At 39.4% G+C, this 22,636-nt stretch overlaps 1 protein-coding gene across 1 annotated transcript in view; it reads right to left on the bottom strand.

Moving 5' to 3' along the window:
- Positions 1 to 22,636, bottom strand: part of MPP7 (MAGUK p55 scaffold protein 7) — a 1,181,171-nt gene that overhangs the window by 1,103,006 nt on the left and 55,529 nt on the right. The gene's annotated exons all lie outside the window — the stretch shown is intronic.

The following is a 22,636-nucleotide window of genomic DNA, read 5'->3' as shown; positions in this document are numbered from 1 at the left end:
TATGCACTTATGAAAAAGGCCTGCTAATAGGTTTAAACATCGACTCATCAGGAGCTCCAAAACAGCACTTGGTGATATCTTCTAATCAATGGCCGCAGCTGGGCTCTTTTTGCAGCTGTTGATTAGAGGTTAAGCACCTAGGGACAGTTCTCTTGGTGCCTGGCTTTCACTCTTTGCCCATCTCCCCTTATAATGGATTAACACATATAGTGCCCATGGGACTTTGCTCTATTTTGTTAGAACAGTTAATTATTTTTTTTCAACAATTTACTATGGTTTTAGACACCCGTATCCTTTTTACAACACACTTGCACTTAATCATTGGTGGGGATTTGTTAATGCAGATTAGAGCTAACACAAGACTTAAAAAAAAACCACATGATTTGAAAATTGTATTTTACTGATCTAAAGACGTAACTTGTGATACTGTGCTATCAGCTGTTTTCCATCAATGTGGACACAAGCTGTTAAATATTTTGGTTCAGGTTTAAAGTGAAGGTCTAGTTTGATGAATTAGTGCCCGGTTTTTAACCTTTGAGTGCTTTCCCACCTGGGTGCTAAGATTTTTTAAGTTTTTTTTTTTTTTAACTTCCCCCCAATACTTACACTGTTGGAAAGGTTAGGTGATTACCTTTCCCAATGGTGGGTCTTGGGGGTCTGTAGCTGCTTAGATGCCTGAGATACAGGCTTCTAAACAGCATGCCCCCTGCTCCTATACTTAACAATGTTAAGTATAAATAAAGTTGTGCAGCGAAGTCATCACGTCACCGCGCCTAACGTGAAGCCTCGGCGATGCCTGTCACTATGCAGGCCCGATCGCCGGGGTAGGAGCGGATGGGAGCCCCCAGATCTCCCTCAAGGTGGGAGAGTGCTAGTGACGGCTCTGAGCCGTCATTAGCACCAGAGTGGGAAACGGACGGCTCAGAGCTGTCATTAGCACTCAAAGGGTTAATAAACCTATTAAAAAACAGAATTTATGCTTACCTGATAAATTACTTTCTCCAACGGTGTGTCCGGTCCACGGCGTCATCCTTACTTGTGGGAACCAATACCAAAGCTTTAGGACACGGATGAAGGGAGGGAGCAAATCAGGTTACCTAAACGGAAGGCACCACAGCTTGCAAAACCTTTCTCCCAAAAATAGCCTCCGAAGAAGCAAAAGTATCAAATTTGTAAAATTTGGCAAAAGTGTGCAGTGAAGACCAAGTCGCTGCCTTACATATCTGGTCAACAGAAGCCTCGTTCTTGAAGGCCCATGTGGAAGCCACAGCCCTAGTGGAGTGAGCTGCGATTCTTTCAGGAGGCTGCCGTCCGGCAGTCTCATAAGCCATTCGGATAATGCTTTTAAGCCAAAAGGAAAGAAAGATAGAAGTCGCTTTTTGACCTCTCCTCTTACCAGAATAAACAACAAACAAGGAAGATGTTTGTCTGAAATCTTTAGTAGCCTCTAAATAGAACTTTAGAGCACGGACAACGTCCAAATTGTGTAACAAACGTTCCTTCTTTGAAACTGGATTCGGACACAAAGAAGGTACAACTATCTCCTGGTTAATATTTTTGTTAGAAACAACTTTAGGAAGAAAACCAGGCTTAGTACGCAAAACCACCTTATCTGCATGGAACACCAGATAGGGCGGAGAACACTGCAGAGCAGATAACTCTGAAACTCTTCTAGCAGAAGAAATTGCAACTAAAAACAAAACTTTCCAAGATAGTAACTTAATATCTATGGAATGTAAAGGTTCAAACGGAACCCCTTGAAGAACTGAAAGAACTAGATTTAGACTCCAGGGAGGAGTCAAAGGTCTGTAAACAGGCTTGATCCTAACCAGAGCCTGAACAAATGCTTGAACATCTGGCACAGCTGCCAGTCTTTTGTGTAGTAAGACAGATAAAGCAGAGATCTGTCCCTTTAGAGAACTTGCAGATAATCCTTTCTCCAAACCTTCTTGTAGAAAGGAGAGAATCTTAGGAATTTTTATCTTATTCCATGGAAATCCTTTGGATTCACACCAACAGATATATTTTTTCCATATTTTATGGTAAATTTTTCTAGTTACAGGTTTTCTAGCCTGAACCAGAGTATCTATAACAGAATCTGAAAACCCACGCTTTGATAGAATCAAGCGTTCAATCTCCAAGCCGTCAGTTGGAGGGAGACCAGGTTTGGATGTTCGAATGGACCCTGAACAAGAAGGTCCTGTCTCAAAGGTAGCTTCCATGGTGGAGCCGATGACATATTCACCAGGTCTGCATACCAAGTCCTGCGTGGCCACGCAGGAGCTATCAAGATCACCGAGGCCCTCTCCTGATTGATCCTGGCTACCAGCCTGGGAATGAGAGGAAACGGTGGGAATACATAAGCTAGGTTGAAGGTCCAAGGTGCTACTAGTGCATCTACTAGAGTCGCCTTGGGATCCCTGGATCTGGACCCGTAGCAAGGAACCTTGAAGTTCTGACGAGACGCCATCAGATCCATGTCTGGAATGCCCCATAATTGAGTTATCTGGGCAAAGATTTCCGGATGGAGTTCCCACTCCCCCGGATGGAATGTCTGACGACTCAGAAAATCCGCTTCCCAATTTTCCACTCCTGGGATGTGGATCGCAGACAAGTGGCAGGAGTGATCCTCCGCCCATTGAATTATTTTGGTCACTTCTTTCATCGCCAGGGAACTCCTTGTTCCCCCCTGATGATTGATATATGCAACGGTCGTCATGTTGTCTGATTGGAACCTTATGAATTTGGCCTTTGCTAGTTGAGGCCAAGCTCTGAGAGCATTGAATATTGCTCTCAGTTCCAGAATGTTTATCGGGAGAAGAGACTCTTCCCGAGACCATAGACCCTGAGCTTTCAGGGATTCCCAGACCGCGCCCCAGCCCACTAGACTGGCGTCGGTCGTGACAATGACCCACTCTGGTCTGCGGAAGCTCATTCCCTGGGACAGATGGTCCAGGGTCAGCCACCAACGGAGTGAATCTCTGGTCTTTTGATCCACTTGAATCATTGGAGACAAGTCTGTATAATCCCCATTCCACTGTTTTAAACACCAAAAAACTCTTAACCATCTCCGTGGAGATGTTGCCTGTGCAACGGCAAAGAGAATGACTGGGGTGGGCGGAGCCTAGGAGGGACTATATGGCCAGCTTTGCTGGGACTCTTTGCCATTTCCTGTTGGGGAAGAGAATATCCCACAAGTAAGGATGACGCCGTGGACCGGACACACCAATGTTGGAGAAACAAGGGCACTTTAATTCATCAAAATTGGCATTTCACTGTTTTCTTCAAAAACTTACCTTTTAAACCTGGTAGCTGCTCCAGGACTTCCTCCGCCCGTCGCAAGCCGTCTTCACGGGTCCAAAATGACGAATCCAGCTTCCTCCAATCACAGTGTTGCATCAGGCCAAGATTCCGCCGGGGGGGGGGGGGGGGGAAAGCTGTGAATGGAGGAAACCTGATTCGTCATTTCTGACGTCAGCTGAGGCTTCCGAAGGCCGGGGGAATCGCTGGAGCGGCATTAAGGATAAAAAACAAAATTTATGCTTACCTGATAAATTTCTTTCTCTTGTGGTGTATCCAGTCCACGGGTTCATCCATTACTTGTGGGATATTCTCCTTCCCAACAGGAAGCTGCAAGAGGACACCCACAGTAGAGCTGTCTATATAGCTCCTCCCCTAACTGCCACCCCCAGTCATTCTCTTGCAGCTCTCGACAAGATAGGAAGTATCAAGAGATATGTGGTGAATTAGTTACAAACCGTTTAAAAATAAACTTTTGATTGAAGATAAAACTACACTAAGGTCCATTGCTGTTCTCCCGCATAACTGAAGAGTATGGGAAAGACTTCAGTTGGGGGAACGGTTTGCAGAGTACCTGCTTTGAGGTATGTTCAGTATATTTATTTCTATTGCAGAGCTGTCTATATAGCTCCTCCCCTAACTGCCACCCCCAGTCATTCGACCGAAGACAAGCAAGAAAAAAGGAGAAACTATAGGGTGCAGTGGTGACTGTAGTTTAAAAATAAAAAACACCTGCCTTAAAAGTGACAGGGCGGGCCGTGGACTGGATACACCACAAGAGAAAGAAATTTATCAGGTAAGCATACATTTTGTTTTCTCTTGTAAGGTGTATCCAGTCCACGGGTTCATCCATTACTTGTGGGATACCAATACCAAAGCTTTAGGACACGGATGAAGGGAGGGACAAGGCAGGAACTTAAACGGAAGGCACCACTGCCTGCAAGACCTTTCTCCCAAAAATAGCCTCCGAGGAAGCAAAAGTATCAAATTTGTAGAATTTAGAAAAAGTATGAAGCGAAGACTAAGTCGCTGCCTTACAAATCTGTTCAACAGAGGCCTCATTTTTAAAAGCCCATGTGGAAGCTACCGCTCTAGTGGAATGAGCTTTAATTCTTTCAGGAGGCTGCTGGCCAGCAGTCTCATAAGCTAAACGGATTATGCTTCACAGCCAAAAAGAAAGAGAAGATACCGAAGCCTTTTGGCCTCTCCTCTGTCCAGAGTAGACAACAAACAATGCAGATGTTTGACGAAAATCTTTAGTCAACTTTAAAGCACGAACCACGTCAAGATTGTGTAATAGACGTTCCTTCCTTGAAGAAGGATTAGGACACAGTGACGGAGCAATCTCCTGATTGATATTCTTATTAGATACCACCTTAGGAAGAAACCCAGGTTTGGTACGCAAAACTACTTATCTGCATGGAAGATCAGATAAGGGGAATCACACTGTAAGGCAGATAACTCGGAAACTCTTCGAGCCGAAGAGCTACCAAAAACAGAACTTTCTAAGATAAAAGCTTGATATCTATGGAATGCAGAGGTTCAAACGGAACCCCTTGAAGAACTAAATTTAAACTCCATGGCAGAGCAACAGGTTTAAACACAGGCTTGATTCTAACTAAAGCCTGACAAAATGCCTGAACGTCTGGAACATCTGCCAGACGTCTGCTGACCAAGACTTAAGCCATAGCGCCCTGCGCGCCAGAATGGCAAAACCTGAATTCTTAGCCATTAGTTTGGTTAGATGAAAAACGGCGTCAGAAATAATGGAATTAGCTAACTTGAGAGCTTTAATCCTGTCTAAAATATCATCTAACGGGGTCTCCACCTGTAGAGCCTCCTCAAGAGACTCGAACCAAAAAGCCGCTGCAGCAGTAACTGGGGCAATGCATGCAAGAGGCTGGAGAATAAAACCTTGAAGGATAAAAAATTTCTTAAGGAGACCCTCCAATTTTTTTATCCATAGGATCTAAGAAAGCACAACTGTCCTCGACGGGGATAGTTGTACGCTTAGCTAGAGTAGAGACTGCTCCCTCCACCTTAGGGACCGTCTGCCACGAGTCCCGTATGGGGGCATCTATGGGAAACATCTTTTTAAAAGCAGGAGGGGGAGAGAACAGTACACCTGGTCTATCCCATTCCTTAGTAATAATTTCCGAAAACCTCTTAGGGATTGGAAAAACATCAGTGTAAACAGGCACTGCAAAGTATTTGTCCATTTTACACAATTTCTCTGGAACTACAATGGGGTCACAGTCATCCAGAGTCGCTAAAACCTCCCTGAGCAATAAGTGGAGGTGTTCAAGCTTAAATTTAAAGGCTGTCATTTCAGAATCGGACTGAAGTAACGTCTTCCCTGAATCTGAAATCTCACCCTCAGATAGCAAATCCCTTGCCACGGCTTCGGAGCATTGTGAGGGTATATCGGACATAGCTACTAAAGCGTCAGAAAGCTCTGTATTTGTTCTAGCCCCAGAGCTGTCTCGCTTTCCTTGTAACCCTGGCAGTTTGGACAATACCTCTGTGAGGGTATTATTCATAACTGCCGCCATGTCTTGTAAGGTAAACGCATTGAACGCGCTAGATGTACTTGGCGTCACTTGAGCGGGAGTTATAGGTTCTGACACGTGGGGAGAGCTAGATGGCATAAACTCCCTTTTGTCAGTCTGAGAAACCTCTGGTGATAAATCTTTAAATGCCATAATATGGTCTTTATAAGTTATAGAAAATTGAGTACATTTGGTACACATTCTAAGAGGGGGTTCCACAATGGCTTCTAAACATATTGAACAAGGAGTTTCCTCTATGTCAGACATGTTTAACAGACTAGTAATGAGACCAGCAAGCTTGTAAAACACTTTAATAAATGTGAAACAGCAATTAAATAAAAACGGTACTGTGCCTTTAAGAGAAAAAAAACTCACATAAACTGCAAAACAGTGTTAAAAAGTAGTAAACTCTTCAAAATGTTTACAGTGGGTATAAGGGACTAAAGCAGCATTGCACCCTCTTGCAAATGGATGATTAACCCTTTTGGTCCCAAACCGGATTTGAAAAACGTTAAAAAACGTTAATAAACAGTTAAACACCTTGCCACAGCTCTGCTGTGGCTCCTACCTGCCCTCAAATACGATTTAGGAAATGAATAAGCCCTCTATAGTGGTCCTCAGATGCCAGAAGACTCCTTTAGGGAAGCTGGATGTCTCAGTCTGAATATGAACTGCACATCTAGAGCGCGAAAATAGGCCCCTCCCACCATGCACTCGATGTCAGAGGGCCTTAAGAAAATACTCCTAGGAGTATCTGACTAGCCATGTGGAAACTAGGCCCCAAAAAAAACGATTTATCACCCTCAGAGAAAAAACGTTTTTTCTATATAACATGTAAACGTTTTGTCACCAAGAAATATGAGTATTAACATGAATATTACCCTTTTTTGGAAGCATGATCCCAGTCGTTGTTAAATCCCTGCATCAGGCTTACCTCAATTATACAAGGCTCTGTCAGCATTTTCTAGATCTTATCACCTCTCTAGAAATAAATATACTGAACATACCTCAAAGCAGGTACTCTGCAAACCGTTCCCCCAACTGAAGTCTTTCCCATACTCTTCAGTTATGCGTGAGAACAGCATAGACTTTAGTTACAAACCGCTAAGATCATCAACCTCCAGGCAGATTCTTCTTCTAAATTCTGCCTGGGGGTAAAACAGTACAACGCCGGTACCGTTTAAAAATAAACTTTTGATTGAAGGTAAAACTACACTAAGTCACCACATATCTCTTGATACTTCCTATCTTGTCGAGAGCTGCAAGAGAATGACTGGGGGTGGCAGTTAGGGGAGGAGCTATATAGACAGCTCTACTGTGGGTGTCCTCTTGCAGCTTCCTGTTGGGAAGGAGAATATCCCACAAGTAATGGATGAACCCGTGGACTGGATACACCTTACAAGAGAAAGGAAAGTTTTTGAAGAAAACAGTAAAATGTCAATTTTGATTAATTAAAGGGTCCTTGTTTTTAATTGGTTTATTAAAAACCGGGCACTAATTCATCAAAATGGACCTTCACTTTAAAAAAAGGATTGTAAAGTCCTGTGTATGATTTAGATAGAACAAGCTGCTATTTATCTAATATGCTTTGTTTTCCTGATAGTCTTTGTTGAAAAGGATACCTAGGTAGACTCAAGAGCAGCTGATTGGTGGCTGCAGATATAAGTTTTGTCATACCAAGAGAAGGAAGCAAATTGTAAAGTTGTTTAAAATGGTATGCTCTACTTGAACAAAAAGAAAATAATGTTTAAAATGTGGGGGGGTTTCATGTCCCTTTAACAAATAAATTCAGAAAGTTTCTATCATTTCCTGACTTTCCCTTCTTTCCTACTATACTGTTTCTTGGTTTGTTAGACTGAGGGGGATTTATCAAGCTCTTCGGCAGGCTTTCACCTGCCTACAACTGCAGGTTCTCAAAAGAGAACCTGCACACCATATTTAAGAAGCAGTGGTCATTAGACCACTGCTTCCCTATCCTTTCACCACTTCTTAGGTTGCGAATTTCAATCTCCCTGGTCTAGTCAAACAGCAAAATAGCACTCGTGTGCAATGCTGAATTCCACCAGGGGAATTCAGCCCGCCAGAGGCACTCTTCCTACGGCTGTATCAACCACTAAGTGTAACTATGCAAGTCACATTTCACTAGTCAATGTGTTTATTATAACATATCTATAGAATCATATTACCTTTCATTGATCGTATTTTTGGTTTAATTTGTGTTTGTGAACACTTCACTCTTGCCTATACAAATGGGTCTGTGTAATATGCTGAATGTATGGACTATGTGAATCTTGCTACCTACACTTCCCCTCTTAGTCACTATACTAATTTTGTCATAGGGAATATTTTGGACAGACCTACACCGGTCCAGTATTGCACTAGATAGAATAATTTTGTTTGAGGTCAATCCTCTTTTTTAGATAGATTTTGGTGCAATCCGTGAACCATTTTTTGGTGTATATCTGCCTAAAAATCCCTCCTACTCTATTCTGAGTTTCTATGATATACATTCTGGGGTCATTGTGGATATGCAGCCGTTTACTATTTGTTTGTGTTTTAATCTAAGTATTAATCACTACTTATAAAGTAGTTTTTTATCATTTTTTGAATAATAAATGTTAAGTTTTAATATTATATACCCACTGAATAGCCACTTATACTAGTCTCCCTTTGCGAGTGCTCTACTTTCTGTTCGCTTGTCTCCTATTTTTTCTACATTTACTTGAACAGTGAGCACCCTCCCCTGGTATTACTAGTCTATACTTCATTATATCAGATATTAGTATTATTGTCCCCAATTTGGGTGACTACCTTTATTGGTTAAATTGTGGTAAGCTAATACTTAACGGGGAATCATTAAATACAACTTCCATTACCACTATCCCTATCTTTATTATTTAACATATGAGTGCCCCTGTCTGCCTCAGCTTGATAAATCGCCCTCTGAGTATGGTTTACTATTACTAATGTTAAAAATACAAGATATTAGTAGATTGAGCACTATATGGCAGCAGTGTTTCCCACGTTATCCCTTCAGCGTTTAAGACGCACAAATTCTCTTCTTGTGGAAAGGTCCTAAGATTTAACAAAGATACCAAAAAGAAGAAAAAATTTTAAAAACGTCACGCAGTACTTATATATCAGTATATATCAGTCAAAGAATATTAAGGAATTCCTGACAGATATCAGTGTTACAATGGAACTAGTGCTAATTTTGAAAAAAAATGGTTTTGCACTTATTGCCCTATAACTTGCAAAAAAAGAAAAGAACATGTAAACATTGGGTATTTCTAAACTCAGAACAAAAATTAGAACCTATTAAGCATGGTTGTTTTTTGGTGGTTGTAGATGTGTAACAGATTTTGGGGGTCAAAGTTAGAAAAAGTGTGGTTTTTTTATATTTTTCATATTTTATATATTTTTTTTATAGTAAAATTATAAGATATGATGAAAATAATGGTATCTTTAGAAAGTCCATTTAGTGGAGAGAAAAGCGGTATATAATAATGTGTGGGTACAGTAAATGAGTAAGAGGAAAATTAAAGCTAAACACAAACACTGCAGTAATGTAAAAATAGCCCTGGTCTCAAAGGGTCAGAAAATTGAAAAGTGTTGTGGTCCTTAAGGGGTTAAAACAAGTAAATATGGGCCCTTGTCAAACCTCAAAAAGTATTGACAGAGGCCTATAAAGTATGTGTCCTTCAGATGATCCTTATATGAAATTAATGAAACTAACCTTGCCCCTATAACTAGTCAAGGATGTGTATATACATAAAAAGGTCCTTATTAAGGTATCTCCGCACTTACACTATCGAAAAGGTCTTGTAAGAGCACTGATCATTAGTGAAAGTGCAGGGAGACAACTTGCTACCTGTTTTATTGTAAACTACACAGACAACACCCAAATCAATTAGAAGTGGCGTAACATCCAAACAAAAATGTTAACATGAAATACACCATTCCCTAAAGGGTTTAACATGTGGACAATATACTTTTCGCAAATGGATGTATGGGGGCCGATTTATCAATGTCTGTCCGACATGATACGCTGCCGCCCCTGCAGATTTGCGGCTAATCGGCCGCTAGCAGGTGGTGTCAATCAACCTGATCGTATAGGGTTAGGCGGACTAGTTAAGGAGCAGCTTCCGGCCTGATGGCTCGCGTGGAAATGGGGGATAGAGTTAAAGGGACATGAAACATCAATTTTTTCTTCTGTGATTCATATACAGCATACAATTTTAAACAACTTCTATTATCAATTCTGCTTCATTTTTCTGGTTTCCTTTATGCCAATAACGGGCATATACGTGAGCAGCCACCAATCAGCAGCTAGCTCCCAGCGCCTGAGCCTACCTAATAATTTTCAACCATGGACACCAAGGGAACGAAGCAAAGTAGATAATAGAAGTAAATAAGAAAGTTGTTTAAAATTGTATGTTCTATCTGAATCACATATAAAACATTGGGGTTTCATGTCCTTTTAAAAATTTAAAGGGACATGAAATCCAAATGTTTTGTTTTATAATTCAGACAGATCATGCAAATTTTAAAAACTTTCCAGTTTAATTCTATTAGCTAAATTGCATCATCCTGTGATGAAGAAACAGCAACGCACATGGGTGAGCCAATAACATGAGGCTTATATGTGCAGCCACTAATCAGCATCTCCTTAGTCTACCTAGGTGAGTCTTTCAAGAAAAGAAGGCCAAGAGAATAAAACAAATTTAGATAATAGAAGTAAATTAGAAAAAAAAGTTTAAAATTGCATGCTCTTTGATCACAGAAAAAGGAAAAAAAAATGCGGGGTTGTCCCTTTAAGTTTGTGTAAGACCAAAGCAACAAATGTTTCAGCCTACCCAGCCCATCCCCTTTGTGTAGCATTATATAACATTTTGTGGGTTTACTGGTCCTTTACATGTAATTATTCGGATATAAATACTGGGTGAAATGGTGACCCTGTGTGATGTACTATGATGTTGAGTGATTCGCCTCCTATTATGTTTTCATAATCTATACATGTGAAATAATATTATGCATATATGTGGATAACAAGTTTCCTTTAAAGTGTCCTCTCATTCTAACATAAATAGTGACTTAAAGTGAAGGTCCATTTTGACGAATTAGTGCCCAGTTTTTAATAAACCTATTAAAAACAAGGGCACTTTAATTAATTAAAATTGACATTTCACCGTTTTCTTCAAAAACGTACCATTTTATCCTGAATTCCGCTCCAGCGATTCCCCCGGCCGTCGGAAGCCTCTGCAGACGTCAGAAATGACTAATCAGTCTTCCTCCAATCTTGGCCTGATGCAACGCTGTGATTGGAGGAAGCCGGATTCTTCAGTTTGGACCCGCGAAGACGGCTTGCAACGGGCGGAGGAAGTGCTGGAGCGGCTGCCAGGATTAAAAGGTAAGTTTTTGAATTAAACAGTGAAATCTCAATTTTTTTTTATTTTTTTTTAAACAAGCTTTATTGTCAATGAAAAGAAAGAAAATAATATTGTTTACAAGAGCCGTTACAACGATCCGGCTAGAAAGACAGGACAAATGGTTATTAAGGATTAAGTAAATTAACAGCAAGGCTGTAACTGTCCATGTGTTTAAGTTTAAGTCCATGTTATCGTAAACAAGAGAGCTTTCTGTGGAACAAAAGCTTGTAGATTTTTCTAAATTTCTTCTTCAAAACAAAACAATACAATACAATATGCTTCATAACATTAAAACTTTGTTGCGCAACATAAACACAAGTGGTAATAATTATTGAGTGAAATTTCCTTAATGTAGATAGTAGCAGTTAGCAAAAAGAGCAACTAACTTCATGTCATGGGGCATAAAATGCTAGGGTTTTCGTTCCATACCATGATTTATCATAACAGAGTATATTTGTACCATGCTGCAATACCGTATAACGGAACCCTTTTACATCATATTGATCAATTGCCGTGTTTTCACCATATTTATCCTATAAATTTCCTGTGTGAGGCACGGATTTAGTATTAAGCCCTGGCAGTTCCCTTACCCCGATGAGTGTAGTGATTTAATTCAATTTAGTGTGAGGGAGTTATGCTAGAGCTGTGAGTTTGGGAAGGTGTCCTATCCTTTGCATGAGTATACGTTTCCCAGTAAAGTAGCATTGCGCAATAAAAATCCATCCTATTGGTTTTGAGGTAATGAAATCTCTCAAGGGACAGAAGGAGCGTGACATTTTGTGCCCATTATATTTTGGATGGGGTTCTACACTGCTTCCACATCCTTGGGACCAATTGTTTTGCACTGCTAAGCATAATGTATAATAGAACAGCCTTGTATTTGCATTTAAATTTTGGTCGGTTTATTAAATATGATTGTCAAGGGATCAAAAGGGATGTTCTGCGAGAGAACTTTTTGGATTTCCCTATGTAAATCCTGCCAATAGGGTTGGAGTATGGGACAGTCCCACCAAATATGGTACAAAGTACCAGTTTGTTTGCAATCCCTCCAACAGAGGGGGTCAGAATGTGGATAGATCCTAGCGAGCCTACTGGGGTATAAATACCATCTTCCCAACAATTTCATGTTGGTCTCTGTGATGCTCATGGAAGAGGGCGCTTTACCCATTTGCTGGAAGATGATATCCCAGGTTTCTAGAGGGATGACGAGGCCCAGTTCAGATTCCCAGACTCTGGTGTATGATGGGAGGTTTTTAGAGTGTAAAGCTATTAAAATTGTATATATTGCGGAAAGTGTACCTTTCACTACTTGTGTGGACCGGCATAGTAGCTCAAAGGGGTTTAAACTTCGTACTAAATTAAATTTATCCCTATGGCAGGAAAGGAAATGTGATAGTTGTAGATACTCTAGCCACCTATTAAAAAGGAGGATGTTTTTGTCTATTAAAGAAGCCCTGGGCAAGATAGCCCCTCTTTCTATAACTAAATAGCAGGGTAGGCCCGCTGAGATAGTATATAGGTCTCCTGTCCAGAGGTGCCTAAGTGAAGGGAAATCATTGTTATGGAGTAAGGGAGTTAGTGGCGAGGGGATTGTAGAAATGCCCCCCTGAGAGCTGGTGAGACGATCCCATGTAAGAAGTGTGGCAGTCACTAATGAAGGGGTGAGTGGCGGCATGTTTCTGTGTTGTCTATATGCCCAGCAAAGTGCCCCCAGGCTTTTTGAACCAACTAAATCGTGTTCTAGTTTCACCCATGCCTTATCATGAGTATTTTTGCACCAGTCAACTACTCTGGTCAGCTGTGCCGCCTGATGGTAAAATAAGAGATTGGGCACTCCCAGGCCCCCTCTCTCTCTAGAGAGAGGCATTTGCTCCGCCAGGCCTGCAATTCCATTCTAAGGATTCTATGAAGTTCTGGTAGTTCAGCTGATGTAGGGAATCCCTGGAATTCTTTATTTGCACCCCTAAGTATTTTATGGAATTGTGTTTTAATGTGAATTGGAATTGTGAGGTGATCTGGCTAGCCGTTTGCCCTGTGATCCCAATTCCCAGAAACTGCGATTTTGACATATTTATTTTAAAGTTAGAGAGGTTACTATACGTCTCTATGACCGGCATCAATGCAGAAAGACTGTAGGGGAGAAGTCAATGAAAATAAAACATTGTCTGCATAGAGCGTTGTTTTATATTCAATTCGAATCCCGTATATTTTTTCATTTTTCCTAACATTGGAGGCTAAAACTTCCATGACCAAAATAAACAGTAAAGGGGAGAGAGGACCGCCTTGTCTCGTTCCGTTCAATATGGGAAAAGGGTCTGATATGGAGTCATTTAATTTGATGCAGGCTTTCGGTGTATGGTAGAGAGCGAATATTTTCCCTATTAATTTCTCCCCCATGCCGAACCGCGTTAGTGTTGATTTTAAAAATAGCCAATCTAACCTATCGAAAGCCTTTTCGGCATCGATGGCCAGGAAAATAGAGGGTATACTATGGGTTTGAGAGTACTCGAGCAAGTTGAGAATCTAAATGGTGTTGTCTCGCGCCTCTCTATGGGGCACAAAGACTACCTGGTTTAAATGAATTAATTGCGGCAAAAATTTGTTGAGTCTAGAGGCTATTAGTATTGCATAAAGCTTAATGTCAACATTCAATAACGATATAGGGCGGAAATTGGAACGGGTGTCAGTGGACTTACCGGGCTTGGGGATTACGGTGATGTGGGCCTCTAGCATGGGGGGGAGAAAAGGATGTTCCTGGTCTGCTATGTTAAATATAGAGCATAAATGGGGGAGCAGGATCGCTGCAAATTTCTTATAATAGGCAACAGTAAACCCATCAGGGCCTGGGCTCTTGCCTGTAGGTAATTGTTTAAGGGCAGCTAGGATTTCTATTGTCGAGTAAGGGGCCTCTAATTCCTCCGCCTGCGCGGAAGTAAGTTGAGGCAGAGGAGTATCCAACAAATATGCTTTAATGGTATTCCCCATGTCTCTGGGAGGGTTGTGTTTCGGGAGACCATAAAGTTTTGAATAATATGCTAAAAATTGGGAGAGGATTTCAGGTGTAGTGTTTACCTTCTGATTTGTAGGGGTTTTTATTTCGTGTATGAAAGATTTCAATTTTTTGAGCTTAAGGGAGCGTGCAAGAAGTTTTCCCGCCCGGTTGCTTTCAAAATAAAAATTTTGCTTAGTTTTTAGGGCCAATGTGTTTGCTTCCTTTATTAATTGATCGTGAACTGCCTTCCTGGCCTTCTCTAGGTCTAGAATTTGAGGGGAAGTGGGGTATCGTTTGTGTTCATATTCGAGCCTAGATCAGTGGAAGTTTTGTACAATAATCTTGCTTTCTGCCTGACATGTGCCAGGTATTTTATGAATTCCCCTCTGATGAAGCATTTATGTGCCTCACACACTACAAAGGGGCCTGTTTCGGGTAGGGAGTTGAATTGGAAGTATTCAGGGAGGAGTTTCTCTATCTTAGCTTTAAAATCAGGGAAATTTAGTAAGTTTTCATCTAGTTTCCATTGAAAAGTACTTTTTGGTGCCGAGGGCCAATTAAGCTTTGTAAGTACTGCAGAATGGTAAGACCAAACTATGTGTTTACTCCCACAATCCCCGACACTGGCAGCATGAGGAGATATACCATTAATATCAATTATATTTATCGCTATCCCAGCAAAGGTTTAAAACAGTTACAAGTAGAGAATACGTATAATACAATTGAGCACAGATGTGCACATCATAAATACATTACCAAGGTACATTTCTGATGGGGGTAAACAGTGCAGCCTCTCCCTGCTACAATTTCAAAGAGTCCAGCGTGAGGGGAGGTCCTCTAAGTTGTGTTAAGGTGTGGAGAGCCATGAGGCCCTACCAGCCGACGTGGCTTTGGTTTGGAGACCACCCGGCACCAATTTCTGGGGTCAGCTCTAGCTGATCTCTTCTTAGGAGGTTCTATAGGTTCCTCTACGGGAAGTCCCACTGGAGGGTCAATTTCTAATGCTGAACAAAAATCATTGATGTCTTCTAGGGACTTGCAAATTAATTTTCTGTTACCGTGCAATACATAGAGATGAAAAGGGAATCCCCATCCAGAGGATTTTCTTTTGCTGAAGAAGTGTGGTTATGCAGGTTAGATCCCTTCTCCTTTGCAATGTCCTTTGAGACAGGTCTTGGTAAAATTGAAGAACAACCTCCCTAAACTTCACCGGTTGATTTTTTTCATGAAAGATTTAGGCGTTCCTCCTTCTCCCTGAACTCCTTCAACTTCATGATGATGTCCCTGGGGGGTGCCGTGTCGGGGGTTTCGGCCTGAGGGCCCTGTGGGCTCTGACCCACGGGATATCTGTGGAGGGTGAGGTGTTCCTGAGGTGTGCAAACAGGGCTGGGAGATAAGTTGGGAAATCTTTAGGTAACACAGACTCAGGCACTCCGCGGATTCTGAGGTTCTTCCGACGACTTCGATTTTCAAGGTCTTCGATTTTATCGTGGAGGTCAGTTAAGAGTGCCGTATGGTGGTTTGTGGTGTCTGGGGTCGCATTAATTTCTTCTTGCAAATGATCAGTAAATTCTTCTAGTGCCTCCACTCTATTGCCCATAGAGTGTAAATATTGCTTTATTTCGGCGATTTCTTCACGTATACAAAAACGAATTATGTCTGCGATGTCCTGTTTGGACGCTAGCATGGAGGGTATGGTGTTTGGCACTGATGTACTTTCCCCTGTGTCCTCCATATGCTTTTGTGGTGTTGGCGCCTTTTTTAACGGCGACCCACTGACCTCTCCACTCGCCGAGGTTCTTAAGCTCGAGGGCGTCCTCTGCACACCTCTCTTTGGTGCTAGCGATCTGCGTGCTAAGTGACGATTACTTTCCTCTTATACAGCAGGTCTGGCTCCTCTGCTGATCGCGGTGGTGCGGCTTGCGGGAGGATTTATAACTGCGACACAGTTAGTTATGTCGGGTGCGTCCGGCTACACTGTCAAGCACCCCAAGTCTTTCGCTGGGATATTCTTGTGGTACCTTTTGGTACAGACAGTCATCTGCCCATCTTTAGTAAATGTTATACGTTGGTGTTTAGGCTATTTAAGGCGATGCTGTGGAGCTGATTCACAGAGCTCTGGAATTACACAGCCATCTTAGCTGCGGCCAAGCTCCACCCTCGAAATGTCAAATTTGATTAATTAAAGTGCCCTTGTTTTTAACAGGTTTATTCAAAACCGGGCACTAATTCATCAAAATAGACCTTGACTTTAAGAATAGTACTAAAGTGATGTTTTGTATTGACCTTAATTCCCCATTGTGTCCATAAGAAGGTTTGTGATCATTATGTTATCATACATTACTGAAATATAAGTGTAGTTAGATCGTCCATAGGCCATACATTTAGTTCTTCATATTTGACCCAGTAGTGATTGTAACATTTAATTTTCTAAAAATAATAATTATTCTGTTCATTTAAGCCATATGATCCAACGTGTCTCTGCTTCTAGTAAAGTTTGTTCAATGTCTCCTCCTCGGATTGCCAAGGAGACCTTTTGTAATCCAAAGCATCTAAGATCAGACTTTCTCACTTGATGGAAATGTAAGAAATGGCTAGCCACACTTGTCAATCTTTTCCCATCTTCAAGATCTTTCTTGGCTGATTTTATGTTTATTATGTCAGGGTATAAGAATATCAAAAATAATATACACATGTATACTTATAAATAATAATATGTCTGTGTACACCAAATAATTCATTTTGTTTATGGGAACCAAAAGGGAAAATGTATGTAAACCAGCCCACTCTCTCACTCATCAAATAAATTACTTGCAGAACAAAGAAATGTTATCAAAGTAATCTTAGAGGAGACATTTGGTCTATTTAAATAGTCATTTCAAAGAAAATGATAAAAGTTTAAACTGTTGAGATAGGATAGGACCATTGAGTCATTTCAAAGAAGGACAAATTGTCTCAAAAGATAATATTAGCTATATGCTCAGTATAGGACATCAAATAGGAGACACTTTTTCCTGATTAACATAGCTTTTGAAGCTCACAGCCCTGTAGGGGGTAACAACTAAATTAGCAAACAAGGACCGATGATCACACACATCCTGGAATGGATGGAGACAATATTCTGAGCCATAAGCTAGATAAGCAGGTAAGATACTGACTACATAGTGATTAGCATAGACTTGTTTAATTACCCTGCTGTGCATGGAGACAATGGAAATTTGACCAGCTAAAAACACATGTTCTAAATTATACTCTTAAACCCCATGTTAAAATACAGCATAGGAATGGATATTTAGTGGAGCTAAACAGCAATGATTAATAGTAACATTTTAGATAAATGCTGCAAATAGATTTATACATATTTGACAATTTTTCCCTTTATTTCACAGGAAAACAAGAGGTCCTTAATCATAAAAACAGACATATGGATATTTTATATTTTAACATAAAAATTAATAACCCTACTATTTTCATTTCAGATCTGCATAGACAAGATTCATGCATTCAGGATTTATTAGAAATATGAAATATGCTGTATTTGTGTGTGTGTGTATATATATATATATATATATATATATATATATATATATATATATATATATATATATATATATATATATATATATATATATATATATTTATTGTCACAAATATCTCAGGATTCAGCTGCTAAGGAGTTAACTTTGTGTAGCTTGAACTCCAAAACAGTTATTTGTTGTCAAGAAGAATTGTAACTTGTGTTTTCTTTGAACTGCCAAGCCTATTTCCTAAATAGCCACCAAATGTTAGTGTGTATGCATTGAGTCAAAGTCGCTGAAGCTCTTAGTCACAGAGATACACAGGATAAAGTTTATGGCTTAAGCTGTCAATAGAATGCCTGATGCAAAACAGGCCCTTCATTACAAAAACTGACCAGGTCACTGACAGGACATTGGTATATTATGTACATATGTGTGTTAAAACTGTTATACCCTTAAAGGAAGGTAAATATGACAACCTATGGCATATTTGATATCAAACCGATTCTCCCAATAAAACTAAAAGGTTCTAGATATGTAAATATAGATATTTCTTACCTAGCAGGAATGATAATGGATTGTATAAATTCAGGCAAGAAATTAGTCTATTGAAGGTTGTAAAGACAGGGGGGTTTCTTAGCCCGCCCAGGAGGGTGTGGCTAAGCAACCTGATCTCTAAAAAGTAGGTTTAAGAATCTTATTTTTTAACAATAAGATTGTCATTCTTACAAGGGGAGCTGCTGTACAGAAGGAGCCCTTGGTGCAGATCTTGAAGACTAGGAAAGTATTCAATTCTGTTTTTCTCCTTTTTATTTTAAAACACTGTTTGCGTGTGTAATTTTATTTGTAACAACTTTTTATTAATATTGCATTGTGCATAATATTTTTGGCATAATAAATAATTCCTTTATTAAGTTTGGCCTTTGTCTAATAATTGAACCACGTTACTGAAAGAGACTGGAATATTAGAACTGTATAATTTAGGTTATTTTCTGCTAAATTGTATTTCTAGAGTTAATGTGTAGAGTCTGGGTTTTTCCTTAGGATTTTCCCTTTAATAAATTTTAAGTGGTGGCAGTATTTGAGATATAGGATTGATAGGTTATTGTGGGTGGCATTAAAAAGGGAGTTTTGGGTATTTCTCTTACGTCTAGTACAGATTAAGGGAGTGCGGTTAACTCTTGCACCCACTAAACTGAATCACAAGCTTGCCTGGTGTGGCTAGATTGTGACCTTTTGGTGACAGAAAAGGGGGCTGATAACCCTTTCTGTGCCAAATAAGTGACTGGCGCAGGGTTGGATAACCTTGGTTTGATAGATACATATATATATATATATATATATATATAACCTGGTAACATTTTTAATGGATTTTAAGCTAATAAGTTAGCAGTATAAATTCCTTTGATATAATATAATGTAAAAAAAAAAATGTAATTGGTATCGGGGAAATCAGAAAAATGATGATACTACCCCATCTATAATTAATATTGTAATTGATTAATGCAATTTTATAGTATTGTTTAAATGATCATTATATGGGAGATATTTCAGATATAGCAAATATGAATGTTAAAGGATTACTTTCTGTTATAATTTTTAAGCCAAACAACTAACATATTAAAGTTAATGAACATTAATTAAAACCTACTGACCTATATTTTCTCCAAAACGAAGTTTCATAACGTTATAAAAGTTATATCTTTTATTCCCTGATGATGTCACGTTATCCTGCCCACTATTTTCAGCACTGCGTGTTCAAAATACTTAAACCAATGAAATTGTGTTTAAAGCACCATTTTGAAACCTAGGTATTGTAAACGGATTGGTACAGAGCAAAGGATACCCACGGAGTGGGTTTGGAAAACAATTAAATTTGCAGACAAGATTTCTGATATACGGTAAAGATATGTTAATGAAATGCTATTGATAAAAAGCGTATTTGAGGGAGTTAATTAGTAACAGGCATAGAAAATATTTATTTACAGTGACCCTTTAAGAATGAATCTTTTTTTGTTTGTCATGTTGCCCCCAATGGCCAAAACCCGGTGTTGCGATGCAAGTATTACAACCAAAAGACAATTGGTTTAACAAAGATGCATTTTTCCCTAGCAACTTACTTTTCCAAAATGAACAAATCACAAAGCAGATCCGTAGGGCCTCCCATTTTTCTCACCTATGATTAAACAATATAAGTTGTAGGCAGGATAGGGGAAGAGACTTGCTGCTAAGGATTTTGCTAAACTGACTGAAAACTGTTGCGTGGGACACAGTCAAACTATAAGCAAAGTGGACCATACTTTTTCTTATCAATTGCAAGTACACTTATCTTTATATGAGGTGGGACAAACAAATTTTGAAGCTGACTTATCGATTTGGTGTTCATTTTGGTAAAGTATTAAAATATTGCTAAAAATATAGGTAAACATTTAAGATAAGCATTCCTTGTTGTTGTAGTAAATAAATATAAAGAGAGCAGTTTGTATTTTAACTAATATTTCATAGCTTGTGTATTGTTAAACAAGTCTTTTGTATGCTAAGTAATTTATCTGTGCAATATATATATATATATATATATATATATATATATATATATATATTCTGGTGTTTCAATTAGAATATATATATTGTCCTATTGTTTAACTAAGCACGGTTAAAATTGTATTGCTTGAATGTTAGCAGCTAAATATCTTGGAATCTCATTGTGTTAACTGAATGAAATTCTATTGTGAATAAGGCTAGTTAAAAAGTTACAATTTGGGTTGCTTTGTAAAGAGTATAGCATATTTTAATAATTCATATACGTGTATAGTATTGATTCATATTCTTGTTCCTACAAATATATTTCATTGTGTTTATAGATATTAACTAATAATAAAATAATTCAGCAATTTATATTAATTTTATGGTTTCTAGTATATGCATATTTTATTGGGGTTCAGTTTAAAGGATAATTATTAAATATATTGTGTTATAACCCTGCCATATACTGACATTTAGGTATTCCAGTATTCTTACCTTCAATTTTCTAGAGGTCATTCCTACATAGATTAAATTACATCTGCATGTTATTCCATATATCACTCCTTCTGTGTTACAAGCTATGTAGTCTAAGTCAGTATGTATATGGCAAAAACTGTGATGGATTTTATTTTGTCTACGTGATTACACATTGAGCAGGATCTGCAGATGACGTTACCCGGTGTAAGTTTGAGTGTTCTTTTTTTTTTGTCCTAGTGACTATGATTAATCATGTCTTTTAGATTTCTGGTTCTTCTGTAACCTAATTTAATTTTTTTCTCCTATAATATCTTTTAATATGGGGGTCTGCTTTAAGGATATGTGAATGTTTCTGAATTATATTCATAATCTTCTGACTGTGTATGTTAAAATTAGTCTGGTTTCTTCATCTTTGAAGAAGTGTGTTTCTTTCAGTTGTTTCTGCCCTTCTCAGGGCTTTTTTTCAGAGATCTTTTACTGTATATTCTTAGTAATACTTTTTGTTCCGGTTCCTTTGCTCATTTTTTAAAGGTCTCAATATTTGTGCAGTTACTTCTAATTCTTATGAATTCTTATGTAGGGAGAAGCTTAAACTGTCTGTGGGGAATGGACACTAGAATGATGTAATATGGTATTTGTAGCTGTTTCTTCCCTATATAGATCTATGTGAACTTTACTTAGATTGAAATTCTCCACTGAAGAGGTGGAGAAGACGTCTAATGACTGCTGCTTGATAAATACTGACTGCAGGTTCTCTTGTGAGAACCTGCAGTCGAATGACGGCAAAGGGCTTGATAAATCAAGCCCTTATTGTGGCCTCCCTCTGCACTAAGCACATCTTGAACTCTTTTGGGGAGACTGTTCTGAAGTTTTCTGAAGTAGTCTTCTAGTATATTATACCAGGCTTCTTTCAGCACTTCCCAGAGTTCTTCTTTAGACTTAGGCTGTCTTATTTCTTTCTCTGTCCAGGTGATCCCATAATGCCTCTATAATATTCAGGTCTGGACTTTGTGGAGGCCTGTCCATGACTGTCAGTGTTTTATCAACTGTTTAGCTCGCCAAATATGTATTTACTGCATTAGCAGTGTGCTTGGAATCGTTATCATGCTGAAAAATAAAACCATTTCCAGAAGGAATGGCATGATGAATTAAAACCCATCTGTACTTTCAGCAAAACTGGTAGTTTTGTAATCAGCTCTGCTATAAAAGACTACTTCACTATTCACTTCCTGCCCTGATATTGTGATTGATTTCATTGTCTGTGCCTTTGTTCAGCTTCCCGAATTCCTGCGTCTTGTTGGGGTATTCCTGGCTCCTGAACTCTGCTGATTGGCCATTCTTCTGGATTTTGCCTGAGCTTGATTAAAGATTGGACTGCTTTCCTGGTGTATTGTATTGGGTACTTGTAAAGTGCGGCTAATCACCCATAAGGGTCTCAAGGCGCTGCTCATTTTATCGACCTCGGAAGGATGAAAGACTGAGTGGACCTCGCCGGGGATCGAACTTGCAACCCTTGGGTTGCTACAGAGCTCAATCACAGTGCCTTAGCATGCTGAGCTATCTGTCCGGCTACAGACCCTTGGCTTGAAATCTGATAATTCCCTTGTATTGAGTGTCTCTAGCCTGTCACAGCAGTACCTGCGTATCCTGTGTCTCCAACCTGCCGCAACAGTACCTGTATATCCTGTGTCTCAAGCCTGCCAAACATCTCTGCTGTGATACCTGTGTATGCTTACCCTGCTCCTGAAGCCAAGCATCTCTACGGTGATACCTGTGTCTTAGATTAGGTATTTGAGTAATATATATAAAATTATACTATTTGTCGGTACCTGTACCTTTAAGTCTAAT

The sequence above is a fragment of the Bombina bombina genome, chromosome 5 (genome assembly GCF_027579735.1).
Source record: "Bombina bombina isolate aBomBom1 chromosome 5, aBomBom1.pri, whole genome shotgun sequence".
NCBI lineage: Eukaryota > Metazoa > Chordata > Amphibia > Anura > Bombinatoridae > Bombina > Bombina bombina.
This window is presented reverse-complemented; position numbering and strand designations above follow the sequence as displayed.